We start from the raw sequence: 9,642 nt of genomic DNA, 5'->3' as shown, positions 1-9,642 counted from the left end.
CTCAAAGTCCAGTCATTTGGGTACTATTCTCATGAATTTAAAAAAATCATTTATTTATTTATTTATTTATTTATTTATTTATTTATTTGAGAAAGAGTGAGAGAGAGCAGGCATGCGAGCAGGGGGAGGGGCAGAATAGGAGGGAGAGGGAGAGAATCTCAAGCAGACTCCGTGGTGAGCAGAGCCAGACATAAGGGCTCCATCTCACGACCCTGAGATCATGACCTGAGCTGAAACCGAGAGTCTAACCAATTGAGCCACCCAGGTGCCCCATAGCCTCATGAATTTTTGACACAATCAGCTTTGTACTAATATTTATCTTTGTTAAAAAATAAACTTCAACCGAGCAAATCTGAAGACCCCACTGGCTTTATTAAGCAATTCGTGAATGGGGAAGCAGCCCTCCTTCGCAAGGAGAGAGGTGCTCAGAGGAACTGTACAAAATGGAGGGTTTTTATTATAGGAAGGAGGGTGGGGCAAGGACATTTTAGCAAAAGAAAAGATTGCTTGGCCAGGACAAGTCTTTTTGGAGGAAGGGAATGCAGGGTTTTTACTATGTAGATTACTTCACTAGCGCTGTTAAGGAAGGACATTTCAGACTTTTAAAAGGTCATGTTTGGGCGCCTAGGTGGCTTACTTGGTTAAGTGTCCAACTCTTGGTTTCAGCTTCAGGGCATGATCTTCTGGTTGGGAGGTTGGGCGGGTTCAGGCACCGCCCCCCCAGTAGGGAGGCTGCTTCCCATTCCCCCCCAAGTAAAAAAATAAATCTTTAAAAGGTGACATTCCTGAGGCACCTGGCTGGCTCAGTCTGTAGACCATGTGACTATTGATCTCTGGGTCATGGGTTCGAGTACCACATTGGGTGTAGAGCTTACTTAAAAAAAAAAAAGTCACATTTCTGTTCAATTTTGGTTTTGGCACCAAAAAACCAAAAAATAAATAAAAGGTCACATTCCTGGGAGAGGCTGAAACTGTAACGAAGTCTTCGTTTTCTGTTGTGTGGGACAAATGACTTCATTCTGGGCTTGTTTCTTTTTTTAACATTTCATATTTTTCCTTAAATCAGTTCATCATTTTATATAAATAAATTTAGCCTCATCCTAAGCAACGATATCTGTGATAACTAAATTTGGTTGGCTATATTTTACCATATATATTAAATAGCTATTTAAACAAAAAAATCGAAGTATGGACTGAAAATGCCTTTGCATTTGAGAAATACCAATGAATACTCTATACTTGTGATTCTCAAACTTGTTAGTTTAAAATTATTGAAGACCCTACAGAGATTTTGTTTATGTAAGTTATGTCAATTGATATTTGTCTTGTTAGGAATTAAAACTGACAAGATATTAAATTATATTAGTTTACAAAAATAGCATGATTTAGGGGTGCCTGGCCTGCTCAGTTAGTAGAGCATGCAATTCTTGATCTTGGGGCTGTGAGTTTGAACCCCACATTGGGTTTAGAGCTTATCAAAAAATTTTTTTAAAATGAATAAAAAAATAAGCATGATTTAAGAATAATATTGTAAAGCCCCATGACCTATTGACATAAAAAGCACATCTTTATGAAAAATAACTATGTTTTCCAAAACAAACATTTTAGTGAGAAGAATGGTCTTCTTAAAGCTCGACTTAATAGAAAAATTCTGCATTCTCATACCTGCTTCTGCATTCAGTCTGTGGCAATTTGTTTTAGTTGAAATACGTGAGGACAATCCAGCCTCATACAGTTCAGATAAATGAGCAGATTCTTTTTTGATACTACGCTAAAACTTGGTAAGTGGAAGTTTCTTCAAGTTTAGTTGGATGATTCACATGAATGAATTTTTTGTAGCTACACTAAAATCCACTGGTTTATCTTGCATTTTGAATGGATTTTTTATTCATGCATGTGATATGGTAACATCATGCATTGGTCATTTGGAAAATATTCGTTCACTGGATTATGCAGCTTTTCCAACAGTTGGCACAGTTCATTATACAATATCAAAAATCCACTTTTGTTAAATATTTCTACCCATCTAAGTAGAGAAGACATTAGGAATTGGGAAGCTGTCCAATTCATAGTGAGACATTCAAATTTTCTTTTTCCTTTTTTTTTTTTTTAAGATTTTATTTATTTATTTGACAGAGATAGAGACAGCCAGCGAGAGAGGGAACACAAGCAGGGGGAGTGGGAGAAGAAGAAGCAGGCTCATAGCGGAGGAGCCTGGTGTGGGGCTCGATCCCATAACGCCGGGATCACGCCCTGAGACGAAGGCAGACGCTTAACCGCTGTGGCACCCAGGTGCCCCCCCCCCTTTTTTAAAGATTTTACTTATTTATTTGAGAGAGAGTGAGCGCGGGAGCACGTGTGTGAGAAAGAGAGAGAGAGAGAAAGAGAGAGAGCACGCGCAGGCACAAGAGGTAGAGAACTATCAGGAGGGAGGAGCAGAGGGAGAGGGAGAAGCAGATTCCCAGCTGAGCAGGGAACCCAACAGAAGGCTCAATCCCAGGACCTTGGGATCATGACCTGAGCCAAAGGCAGACACTTAACTGACTGAGCCACCCAGGTACCCCTCAAATTGTCTAAAATTCTAATTAATCGCGAATGCTATCAATTGTAACAAATACTAGCAGCTATCTTACTTGACATGACAACTCATTTCATACATTTTTAAAAAAACATTTTAAGTAATCTCTACACCCAACGTGGAGCTTGAATTTACAACCCCAAGATCACAAGTCGCATGCTTCACTGACCCAGCCAGTCAGGCACCCCTCATTTCATTCCCTTTTGAGAAAAGTTTGCCAAATCTGAATATCTATAGTTTGCATGTTGATCATTCTTTCAAGTAAAGTAAAAATAGGCGTTTTTACATTCCCTCCCCCCCTAAAAAAAGAGGCTAGTTTAGCTTGCAACTCAATCGTATAAGTGCTTCCCCATGTGACAGCCATTCTACTTCTACACAGAGCAGAAGTGCTTTATGTGTGGGAGTAACTTATTAATGGGTATGGGGTCTTATTTTACGGTTACGAGCGTGTTTTGGAACCGGATAGAGGTGTTGGTTGCACAACACTGTGAATATATTAAATGACAGAATTGGTCACGGCTTTTGGTAGAGTGTGTAACTCTTAATCTCGGGGTTGCGAATTCAAGCCCCACATTATCACATTGGGTGTAGAGATTACTTTAAAAAAATGACACAGAATTGGTCATTTTATTTTTTAAATTTATTTTTTTCTCTCTTTCTTTTTAAATAATCTCTACACCCAATGTGGGACTCGAACTCACTACCTGAGCTCAAGACTGGCATGCTCCACCAACTGAGCCACCCATCTCCCCAGAACTGGTCACTTTAAAATGGTTGATTTTATGCTATGGGAATTTTACTTCAATAAAAAGTTTAAAAAGTGCTTTATGTGTAATTTCCATCTCATCATAGAGAATATTAAAAAGACTTGTATTCAGGGGCGCCTGGGTGGCACAGAGGTTGGGCGTCTGCCTTCGGCTCAGGGCGTGATCCCGGAGTTATGGGATCGAGCCCCACGTCAGGCTCCTGTGCTATGAGCCTGCTTCTTCCTCTCCCTCTACCCCTGCTTGTGTTCCCTCTCTTGCTGGCTCTCTCTATCTTTGTCAAGTAAATAAATAAAATCTTTAAAAAAAAAAAAAAGACTTGTATTCAGAGGTCTAGAGTTAATAAAATTAGATTTTTTTTTTTTACTGCTTTCTCGAAAATATACTGAATGCTGTATGGATTGAGCCAGCCAGGCGCCCCTTGAGGATAGTCTTAAGTGAAACCCGGCGTTTTGCTTACTACCAGTGCACATTAAGTGAAGACTACAATGGCTTCTAATGCAGGTGGTACCACTGCCTTGATTTGTGCCAGCAATCTTACTACCACTGCTTTTGCATCACCAGCGCAAATGGCAACATGGTTTAAAAAAAGGGTAAAGGGTTTCTTCTTATTAAAATTATTATTATTATTATTTAATTTTCATTTATTCGACAGAGATAGAGACAGCCAGCGAGAGAGGGAACACAAGCAGGGGGAGTGGGAGAGGAAGAAGCAGGCTCCTAGCTGAGGAGCCTGATGTGGGGCTCGATCCCATAATGCCGGGATCACGCCCTGAGCCGAAGGCAGACACTTAACCGCTGTGCCACCCAGGCGCCCCTATTAAAATTATTTTGACCCATATGGGCCCCTGGAAAAAAAAAAAATCTCAGGACTCCCCAGAGACTTGTGAGCCACACTTTGAGGACTACTGCTCTATGCTGAATTGTTGCTGAGCAGACCCATCCCAGCTCCCAGGGTACAGGGTGGTCCCTGGAAAATCCCTGGAGATGTTGAATCACATAAACGGGAGTTCAATTCTAGTTTCTAGCTGACCCTGGGGAAGTGGTTCCTCAAAAACTGAGACCCCCAGTTACCCGGGTCTGCTAGGTGGGTGGGGAAGCCAATGCTGGAGTTGAGTTTGGGGATAATTCACACAAAAAGTTCACTGAAGGGGAAGTGACTTTTATCATTAAGCAGCAGGATCTAGCATTGGAAAAGCTGCATTTGGGGGACCTGAGGGACTCCTGCTTTTCAGGGGCCCTTTGTGACCTCAGGAGGCCTCTATCAATCAACCTTCCCATCTGTCTTAGGCTCCTTCAAAGAGTGCCTGAACAGCTGGAAGAACATTTTCAGCTTTGAAAATAGCAGGGGGGGAAGGAGGCTGAAAAAGTAGCAGGAGGAGGGGAGGAAGGTCAGGCGGGTAGAGGAAGGCACCTCACACGTGAAATAGGGCAGTGAGAAGCCCTCACTGAACATGGATTGGTTTTCTCTCTCTTTTCTTGAATCACTGCACCAATTTTAAGGCTTTGTCTTCAGCCAAAAGCCCAAGAGAAATCCCATCCGCTGGCTTGGCTTTTCATAAATTGCAAAAAGGTGTCAAACTCAGTATCTTAAAGAACCCTTACACACCTCTGTGAGGCGAGCGGAATAGTGATGAGGACCCCACAAGGCCAATGAGGAAACTGAGGCACAGAAAAGGGAAATAAAGAACAAGTAGGTGGAGGGGCCAGGACTCAAATTTATCTTTAGACCCAAACCAGTTTTCTTTCCATTGCTTTTCTTTTTTAGGACTTTCTCCTTGAAGTGAGCTCTCAAGGCCATGCAGCAGTTTTCTCTTTCTTATTTAAAGACAATTTACTAAAGTCGGCTTAATGATAAGCAGGTGGGCAGCAGTGGGGGATGACTCGTAGAGGAAGTTTAAAAGCGTGATCTTGGAATCAAATTGTCTGGGCTCAAATTCTGGCTTTTATACTGCCTCCTGTGTGAAATCAGGTAGAGTAACAATACCTGTGCGTAAGGTTGTTAAGATTATATTAGATAGCACGCACATCCCGTCAGCACATCTTAAGATTCAATCCACGTTAGCTGTTAGGAGAACGAGGAGACACAAATAGAGATTTCATGGACACAGAGAAACTCCTTTCATGTCCTATGTACTAGTTGAGGACTCGGCTTAAAATTCCTTAACCCAAGTTAAAAGGCAAATAACGATGATACTCTGCGTAAAACATAAGTCCAAGTGGTACGCCGACAGGCACCCCTTTCCTTGTGGATTGCAGGGGGGTTGTTGCATTGGCTGAATCTTTGCCCTTGGCCACCTCATTGGAAGGTAGCCAGCTTCAGCCTATGGGCAGGCTATCCTGGAGTCAGGTGCTAGCTTCAATCCAATCAGAGGCCACCCATCTACGGAAACCCATCCTTCAGTCTTTACCTGAAGAGAGGCGTGGCTAGCAGAATACGCGTGTAGAGGAGACGAACCTGATGGCAGCCTTATTTTATCAGACAATAGGAGAAGCAGGTGGGAAACCTGTGGTTTATTTTGTCATTCATCTATTCTGTGTACCTACTATTTCCTCTCTCATTTGGTAAAGGCTATAACCATATAATGGAAAGGGGAAACTAGGATAGTAAAATGTAAATAAAAGCGCAAAGTTGAAGTGGGAGAGAAAATCACAGTTAATATGCGGACCGGAAGGGCCAACGGTAGGCTACCACTGAACTTCAGATTTAGCCTTGGGCTTTTGGGGAGCCAAGGTGAAAAGATACACAATTAGCTGCGTAATATTAATTATCAGAAAGGAAACATACCTGATTCTGTGGGAGTACAGCAAAGCCTTTCCTAACTTTGAACTCTGAGGTGATTTTTTACTTGGGATTCTATTTCAGGTGGCAATGCATGAAGTGGACAATACAGTCCAGCGGCTGGTAGCATAATTTTTGTTGTCACTTGGGGTTGGGTTTGAATTTTGTTTTAGTGCATCTTATTCTGGGCTGCAGTTTCTTGATCTGTAAAATGGAGATAATAGTATCTGCCGATTAAAGTTGTGAAGATTCAATTAGATGAATTGTGTAACTAAATATTAGCTATTAATTAAGACATTTGAGGGGCGCCTGGGTGGCTCAGTCGGTTAAGGGTCTGCCCTTGACTGGGGTCATGATCTCAGGGTCCTGGGATCCAGCCGCGCATGAACTCCCTATTCAGAGGGGAGTCTNCCCCCCCCCCCCCTGCCCCCCCCCCCCCGCTCGTGTACTTGGGGGTGCATGCTCTCTCTCTCAAATAAATAAAATGTTAAAAAGAGAGAGATGACTGTCCACTACTTTTCATGGGCAGGTGCTGGGGATAAAGTAATGAGCAAAACAAGAATTTTATCTTAAAGTAGCTTTTACATTAGAATGGGATAGAAACACAATAAACATGAAAGATGGATAAATAATTGCAGAGAGTGCTGTGGGAAAAAAACGTAACAAATGCAAAGACAGATTTCATTTGATTGGTTCTCTTAGCTATTTTCTAGAAAAGTCAAGGGTATAATGTTGAAATGCAACTCTGAAGAGGTCAATCTGTTAAGGGCCTAAAATAATTCCATTTTGGCTGGTAGAATTTGTATGCAGGCTATTGTGGATAGGGTACAATTTTGAAAATTTGAAAATTCATTTCTTCTAGCTGAGGTTCAGCTGAAGCAGTTTGAAACTGTATTCTGAGAGCCTTGAGCACAACTATACTTATACGCGTTTTATTAGTTTTAGCCTCACCGTAACTACAGGTGAAATATACTACTATTGTTCTATTTTACTGGTTAAGTAGAGTGAGGCTTTGTCTTGCTCAGGGCTCAAAATAGGGCTATAGGAAAAGATGTCTCCCGCAAATCTTAGGACCACTATTGGTTTTCTTGCCTATTTCCCACCTGTTTCTAATTCCTTCTCCACCTGAGCTGCTCTGCCAGCCTTTCCCGCGTAGGGCATTCTGCGGCCGTGCGGCCCCGCCCACCACCGGGGCGTGGCCATCGGCCCGGGCCCCACCTCTGCCCAACCCGCGAAGGCCTGCCTTCTTTTCCCCGACCGCGGACTGACGGCCCGAGCGTGCGCGCGCGCCCCCGCTCGCGGCCCGGCTCGGCGTCGGGAGCGCGCTCTGTGTGGCCGCTGCCGCCATGTTGTTGTGGTTGTGAGAAGGCGGCGGCGGCAGCGGAGAAGCAACCGGACGAGAAGCTCCAGCGGCTCAGGCGCTGCCCCCCGCCGGCCCTGGCTGGGAGCCTAGTGGGGTGGCGAAGGAGGCCGTGCCGTGGCGGGCCTCGCCATGTCCTGCCGCCCGGTAAGAACGCCCCCCCTCCCCTTCCTCCGGGGGTGAGGAGGGGCTGGAGGAGGGGCCGCAGTCGGCCCCGGCGCAGTAGCTGTCACCCTGTGAGGAGGCGGCGGCCCGCGGGGGGCTGGGGACAGCGTGTGTGGCCCCGGGGAGGGGTGTCCTGGGCGGCGGCCACGGCCGCCAGGGGGAGGCGTGGGGAGCGGGAGCGCAGCGGCCGGGCTCGGGTCGGACCCTCGGCGCGGGGGAGGCGGGGTCCCGGGCGGCCATCCCGGACCTGGCAGGGACGGGCCCATGGGACTAGGGTTGTGAAGTGCTGCCCCTGCAGCGTCCGGACAAGTGCCTGCGGACCCCGGGAGGTGAGTGTGCCTCCCTCGTTCCCGACCGGGTCTGTGGGAGTCCACTGTGGCGAGAGGCCGGAGGTCGGGGGCCGAGAGAGCCCCCGGGGCGAGCGGTGCGGGCCCGGGACTTGTGGGAAGGAGGAGTGGCCGACTGACTGCAGCCGGGCATCCTCCTGACCTGGTAGTACTTTGGTAGGAAAGATGGTTCGGAGGCGGTTGAGAGTTAAGGGTCAAACAGCTCCACGAATGATTGTTATTTCTCAGGTGGAAATGGTGCTGCTTAGGACCCTTGCGATAATATTGTTGCTTGTACTTTGGGCTGGAAAACTTACCTCAAAATAATGGGGTCAATTTTATGGCACTTTAATAAACTTCTTTGGGGTCTGATAATCTCCTTTGAGTTTTGCACTTGGTCTTCGGTTAGCTATTGATGTGCAGGTGTCTTCTCCAGTCAGAGGCCTGAATTCTTGACTGATTGAATATCTTGACATCCACTTTGTTTATCTGACAATCTAATTTTTCACAACGAAAAAATGGATACTCTTCTGTTGAGGTTCAGCTGTTCTCACAATGTGGACGGTGTTGCTGTCGAAAGCTTGGGTTGAATTACATGAGATGATTTTTTTATGTAAAACGTTTGTGATTTGTACATGGAGAGGTGATAGGGACTTTCTCCTTTCTGTTTCTGTAGGGCCAGAGACATGATCTGTGTTATTTTTGCTGGGAGACCCAAGTAAGGCGGGTTGGTGGCATGCAAAAAGTCGTACTTTCTAGGGCCTGTGATTTGAGTGGGTAGAAGAGCTTACAGAATGACACAGTTTTGAGTAAGCCCAGTACAGTATGTGATATTAAACTAAATTTGGAGGGTTCTAGAATTTTAGATTGGCTGCCTGTGAAGGCCTCTTTCAGCTCGAATTTCCTCCCTCATTTTCACGTGACCCAGAGCAGTTCAAGTGACCAGCACAGTGGTGCAGCCCCACTTGTAGTTAACAGCAAGCCACAGGAGAACCCATGTTTCTCAACTTGTAGGCCAGGTTCTTTAGTTCAGTGGTTACCTAAATATGGTCATCAGAAATAGTATGGACTGCCTTAAATGCTGATTCCTGGACTCCATGCAGGAGGACCTGGTGAATTAAAATCTCTGAGGGTGGGGCCTGGGAATCCATCCTTATGAAGCTCTCTGAATGATTCTGGTCAGCCAGGTTTGTGAACCTGTGAAAGTCAGCTTTAGGTCACCTTTGGTATTCCATAAGGTTCCTATTAATTATGACTTCTGAGAGTGCTTTTAATTCTTTATAGAGCTTTAAGAATTTGAGAGGTAGGGAAGAAGGGGAAGCCTGAGAAATTTAGGACTGAAAACTGAGCATCTTTTAAAATATAATGGATTTAGGTAGGGGAATTAGATTTGTTTCTAGAAGTTATTGGTGCAGGTCTTTGGGAACACACTCAATAAAATTAGATGCTGCTTGACTGGAGGTATATCTAGTGATATATAAAAGGATCTAGAGGAGTGAAAAAGGGAGAGGCAGTAAGTCTACTTCTGGCTCACAAAGGGGTCCATGGAAGGTGCTTCTCAACATCTTAACATCATGCTTGCTCCTAAACCTGACTCAGGTTTCTAGTAAAGTGAGGAGGGTGGGTGGGTGGGTTAGCAGTCATTTGAAATGAGGGTTGTGCACCAG

The 9,642-nt window shown here is 44.9% G+C and overlaps 1 protein-coding gene across 9 annotated transcripts in view; it reads left to right on the top strand.

Annotated features, from left to right (window-relative positions):
• Positions 1 to 7,408: 7,408 nt before the first annotated feature.
• Positions 7,409 to 9,642, top strand: part of MTMR3 (myotubularin related protein 3) — a 139,130-nt gene continuing 136,896 nt past the window's right edge. For 4 of the 9 annotated variants that reach the window (XM_011220198.3, XM_011220197.3, XM_011220196.3 and 1 more), the window contains exon 1: positions 7,411 to 7,631. The gene's annotated coding sequence lies outside the window, so the exon portion shown is untranslated. Of the gene's footprint in view, positions 7,632 to 7,795; positions 7,979 to 9,642 lie in introns of those variants that run through there. The other 5 variants (XM_011220194.3, XM_011220190.3, XM_034638119.1 and 2 more) reach the window with 3 other exon arrangements.

This window comes from Ailuropoda melanoleuca, chromosome 12 (assembly GCF_002007445.2).
Source record: "Ailuropoda melanoleuca isolate Jingjing chromosome 12, ASM200744v2, whole genome shotgun sequence".
Lineage (NCBI taxonomy): Eukaryota > Metazoa > Chordata > Mammalia > Carnivora > Ursidae > Ailuropoda > Ailuropoda melanoleuca.
The sequence above is the reverse complement of the archived record's forward strand: the minus strand, read 5'-3'. Positions and strand labels throughout refer to the sequence as shown.